This window comes from Tupaia chinensis, unplaced genomic scaffold (assembly GCF_000334495.1).
Source record: "Tupaia chinensis unplaced genomic scaffold, TupChi_1.0 Scaffold000402_1, whole genome shotgun sequence".
In the NCBI taxonomy this organism is placed as follows: Eukaryota; Metazoa; Chordata; class Mammalia; order Scandentia; family Tupaiidae; genus Tupaia; species Tupaia belangeri.
Window position 1 is genome coordinate 5,316,300 of NW_006159904.1, and position 5,895 is coordinate 5,322,194.

Below are 5,895 nucleotides of genomic sequence, written 5' to 3' on the forward strand. Positions count from 1 at the left end.
GTGGGGTAGGTAGTGATGGCCATGCTGCAATGCCTTCTCTTCCAGTCTTCTCTCCAGATTTTGGATACTCACATACTCACACCTGACATGATTTTCAAGCCCCTGGGTCTGGGACTAGAATTGCACAGCTAGCCATGTGAGATCCAGTGCCTTAACCTCCATACTACCTGCTGGCCTGTGAAATACCTTTTAAACACATTTATTTCATTGTTTTCATCCAGTTTGGAATCTAGCCAGTAGCAATGGCAAGGGACAGTTTAGGGAGGCTTACATCACCCCTAAAATCTTCATTAAAGCTCCTAAATAAAAATATAATCTAAAACAATAAGATATATATTCTGCAAATGAAGCTGCAAAGCTCATCTGCTAACCCCACTGTATGTACTTGTTTATTAAGGTGACTCATCTCAAAAACTAGGAGGCTTAAAATGGCAAAAATGCATTCTATCTCTGAGGTCTGGAGACCAGAAGTCCAAAATCAGTGTTGGCAGAGCTGAAAGGTGACTTTAACAAAGTACCAAAAATCAGGAGGCTTATAATGGCAAAAATGCATTCTATCTCTGAGGTCTGGAGACCAGAAGTCCAAAATCAGTGTTGGCAGAGCTGATTCCTTCTGAAAGTTCTGAGGGAGAATTCACTACATGCCTCTCCTACCTAATGGCTACTGGCAGTTCTTGGCATTCATTGGCTTGTAGATACATCACTCTAACCTCCTTCTATTCCTGGCCTTCCCTTCTGTGTCTCTCAGTCTTCCCTTTTCTGTTCTTACAAGGGCACTTGTCATTGGATTTTTTTTTTCCCTTGGAAAGAGATTTTTGTTCTATGGTGCGCATGCTCACTGGAGAGACAGAAAGAGATGGAGCCAGAGAAAGTGAGAAATCACCCTCCCAGGGGGGATGGCCATGCTGCAATCCCTTCTCCTCCATTCTCCTCTTGGGATTTTGGGCATGCACACACATGTGCCCATGTGAGTTTCAAGTCACTGGGTCCGGTACTTGAACAGCAGCCAGCCATGTGGGAATTCAGTGCCTTAACCACTACATCACCTGTTGGCCCCGTCATTGGATTTAAGGTGCATGCTAAATCCAGAATGTTCTCCTCTGAGATCCTTTATTATATCTGCAGGGACCTTATTTCCAAATAAGGCCACCATCATAGTGTCTGGGTTTAGGACTTACACATGTCTTTCTGGAGCCACTGTTCAACCCACTGTACTCACCTTTCAGTCAGATTGCTGCCTATAAGCCCCTTCTACAGAAAAAGCCTCTGAATCTCTCCTCTCAGTTCTCATCCAAGCTCATCACAAACAATAGAAATATTGAATACTGAATATTTACCAAGTAATGGGCACTGTATGTGTGTACTCACATGTAAAGATAGCATTTATTTTTTAAATTAATCATTGTTATTCAAATAGTATTTGTACATAATTTTGAAAAAGAAAATATAAGATTCCCCAACTCCCATCCTGTTCTTCAGAGGAAATGTCCTTTAATTCATTTCACTAAAAACTATGAATAAACTCTACTTTTGATTTTTCTTAGTATTTATTGACTTTGTATTATGGATAATGAAATATTAGCCTCATATTTTTCATTTCTTTCTTGTCCTCCTGATACAGGTACATGACAATTATGTTTACTTTTCAACCAAGTAGAGTACTATGATTATGACGTTCTTCTTGTGCAAGTTTTTTTTTTTAGTTAATTATTGGCATATTTTAGTTTTCTAGGTACGTACATTTATTCACAAACTCTCAAAATAATTGTAAAATCTTTCTTAATACTATTTTTCTCTGTGGCCAGCAAGTGGCATAGTGGTTAAGGCACTGAAATCCCATATGGCCAACCACAGTTTGAGTCCTGGATCTTGTGGCTTGCTTTCTGACGTTCTCTGTTTGACTCTCTCTCTCTCTCTGTCTCTCTGGTCAAATTTTAAAAAAATAATAAAATTAAATAAATCTTTTTTAAAAATACTGTTTTTCTCATCATTAGTGCATTAGGTAGTTTATCAATTTTATTTCCTTTTGTTGGGGGACTATCATTTCCCCGGAACTGTTCACAGTTAAGGCCTCATGCACACTTGTCCTGGCACTTCTCTCTCTACTGGGAATTTTCTCTGTTTCTACACTAGAATTCTTCTTTCCTGCCCTTTGTGTCTTCCTCTGTCTTGATTTACTCCTCATTTTTACAAATCATGTTATCCAATAACTTCTTGAGAAAAAGAACATAGGGAATAAAATTTTTGAGGCCTTTCATATCTGAAGATGTTTCATTCAATAGTTTAATTGGGGGTATAATATTTCTTTAAAAAATACCTTCCTTCTACATTTTAAAAGTTTTGATTCCTTTTTTGCTTCAGAATTGTGGTTAAAAATTCTGATGGGGGTTGGAAGCAGGTAGCTAGATGGTTAAGGCACTGGATTCTCACATGACCAGCTGCAGTTCAAGGCTGGAGTTGGCCAGCTTGAAAATCACAGCAGGCACATATGCATGAATGCCAAAAATCCTCAAAGGAGAAGGGATTGCAGTATGGACACACACCCCCCATTCCCTGGAAGTGATTTCTCACTTTCCCTCTCTCTCTGTTTCTCTCTTTCTCATGCCCTAAGGCAAAAAAAAAAAAAGGAATAAAATCTTGATTCTGGCTCTAAATTTGCACCAACACTCTTGCAGCCCTTGTTTTAGCCCTTTTCTCTTCTCCACTGCGCCTGGTGTTTAGTGCTACGAAATCTTGAACTTTCCTGGTGTTGTCTGGATCAATCAGCTTTCTCTCATTGGCTTCCTTATTCACAGACAGGTTTAGATCTCTAAGGCAAATTTCATCTTGCTAATAAATCGGTTACTATTGCCAGGGAGACTGAATCCTAGAAAGGTCTTTGTCCAGGATCTAAGGGTCCTTGGCTTCTCGCAGGGAAGAATTCAAGAGTGAGCCGTTGAGGGAATGTGAAAACAGGTTTATTAAGTAAAGTGTACAGAGCAGACTACTCAGTGGATGGAGCAGCCCCATGAGAGGAGATGAGTGAACAGTTTTATTCCTTCCTCCAAGAGGGTGGGGAGAGCCGTTACCCAAAAGGAAAGATAGAAGGGCTACCCATGGACAAGACAGCCTGGACTCAGGTGGGTATCTGGTTTATATAAAAAGGGGAAGTAGTTTTCCTCTGTTCCTCCCATTTTCTAGCCTTGTTAGGATAATTCTGATCAATGTCATGGTTATTCCAAACTGTCATGGTGCCAGTAGGAGTGTCATCTATTGGGTTGTTGGAAAAGTCATGACACATTTTATATAAAAAAATAATCAGGAAAAAATACATCATGACTTTTCCGATGACCCAATAGCGTACCAATATAGTACAATGAGGATATAATGAGTTTGAAGGTGAGGCAGCAGTCGTTCCAGTCACCATCTTGGTTCCAACTGGTTGAGACCCAGTCTCATAGCCACTTTCGTATGTCAGGTTTTATTGTTGGTATTTGGAACATTCCTTGCTTCAGACCCTTCCTGTCTCATTACCATTCCTCCATCCATGTGTGATCGTGTATTAACCACAAGAAAAGCATGAGCACAAAATGGACACTGCTGGGACCAGCAGTTAGCATAATGGCTATGTCGCTGGACTCCCACGTAGTCGACCGTGGTTCGAGTCCCAGACCCGGTGGTTTAAACTCACGCTGGGGGCGTGTGCATGCGTGCCCAAGATCCTGAGAGGAGAATGGAGGAGAAGGGATTGTGGTGTGGCCATGCCCGCTAGGGTGTGATTTCTCACTTTCTGTCTCTCTGTCTCTCTCTGTCTGTCTGGCGAGCGCACTCACCCTATAGCAAAAACCTCTCCAAAAAAAAGAAAAAAAAATGGACACGGAGAGTAAATGACCAATAGAGTCAGAATAATGCAAAACAGTGAGTACCAATGGCATATCTGCTCTGCCTCCATTTGATGTCTATTCTCTAAAGCTTGTGTGACATCTCTTATTTACTGTTGTCTCTTTTCCCATTCTCCTTGTCCTGTGTGCCTTTCATGACCGAAGCTGTTTTAATTGACAGTTTAATTTGGGATAGAATATTTCTTGAAAAGCATTTCCCCTCTACATTTTAAAAGGGCTGTTTTCTTGCCTTTTTTACTTCAGAATTATGGTTAAAAATTCTGATTCTGGGTCTAAATCTGTTCTAGCACTTCTGTAGCCCTTGTTTTGAGACCCTTCCTCATCTCCACTATGTGTGGTATTTGGCGCTGCCAAATCCTGAACTTTCCTGGTGTTTACTGGGGCAAATCAGTTTCCTCTTTTTTTTTTTTTGGAGAGGTTTTTGCTATAGGGCGTGTGCACTCGCCAGAAAGACAGAGACAGACAGAGAGACAGAAAGTGAGAAATCACCCCCCGGGGGATGGCCACGCCACAATCCCTTTTCCTCCATTTTCCTCTTAGGATCTTGGGCACACACACACATGCGCCTACATGGGGTTCAAGGCACCGGGTCCGGGACACGAACTGTGGTTGCCTACATGGGAGTCCAGCAACATAGCCATTACACTAACTGCTAGCCCCATCTTTTATCTTTATTTCTTTATTGTTATTTGGCAGTTTCAACATGAAAAATAAATGTTTAAAAGCTGTTTAGCAAAAATCCTATAAGATGTTTTATATCTATAAGATTAGCACTTTTATCCTTACACTAACCTTATATGAAAGGTTTTATTAGCTCCATCTAAGGTAAGGAAACTGAACAAATTATGATTAGAATCCTTGCTCAAGATCCTACAGGTGATGAATCAAAGGAAACAAATATGGAACAAAGTTCAAATCAGTTAGTGTGGTTCCAAAGTTCATGCTATTGCCACCCAAATAGCAAGTAGTCCTCAAAATCCAATAGCTTTTTCTCCATATTAATGCTGTTCCCATTCTTTTGTTAATTGTATACTTTTCAAAATAGGCCAAAGCAATCTAAGTATCTATTGAGAAAAAATTCTCATACATGCTACAATATGGATAAACTTTGAGGACATTGTGCTAAGCTAGACACATTGAACTAAGCTAGACACAAAGGACAAATATAGTAGGAATCCACTTAAACGAGAAACCTGAAATAGTTTTTTTATGTGTGCAACTTTTGATAATCATTATTTGTGAATATCACCGTATAATCCTCAGGATCAGCTGGCTTTTAAAAGTTAGATCCAGAAAAGCAGGCTTATCATAATGTTATTTTTCTCATTGTTATCAGGGAACCCATAGTAAGTTCCTGCTTCCTCTACTACATTTAGGTTTAGTGCCCCAAGCCTAGTGATGTTCATGTGGGAGCACTATACATACCTCTGTAATGGCCCACACTGTAAGCCAGTTCTGTGAGGTGAAGGTCATGGTCACAGGATGTTCAGGAGGCCCAGCCAGACCAGCAGCTGGACCTCAGGTAGATAAGGCAAATAAAGAGGGGAGAGGAGAGCTCAGTGTATGAAGCCTACTCTTAAATGGTAAAGCTTATGAATTGTCATAACAGAATCATGACTGTTACTTTAGTTCCAATTTTTTTGTTTCATCTCCAAACTCAGGTTGTTTTTCTGCTCGTTTTATAAATTTAATAATTTTTTTGTCTCCTATCCTAGACTTGAAATTTAAGTCTTTTTATCTCTGAGATACAAATCCCCAAGGTTTAATTTTATGATTGAGGGTGTTGTATTGCTGATTGAGAACACAGCACAAAATCAACAGAGCTGTCTTGCACATCTTTTAATAATGGATGACTCAAACCAGCAAAAGTCCATCGTACATAACACATTGCTCTGCTTTAGTGTGCTTAAACAAGAAGTTCCAATTGGAAAACATTCACTGGGAGGATGAGAACATCTGGACTCAGCGATAGTAGAGTACAAACAGATGGTGGCTTCCTGGAAGAGTAGCTGGG

At 40.1% G+C, this 5,895-nt stretch overlaps 1 long non-coding RNA gene across 1 annotated transcript in view; it reads left to right on the forward strand.

Annotated features, from left to right (window-relative positions):
• The window catches only part of LOC102473163 (uncharacterized), a 40,359-nt gene that overhangs the window by 23,944 nt on the left and 10,520 nt on the right, over positions 1 to 5,895 (forward strand). The window lies entirely within an intron of this gene.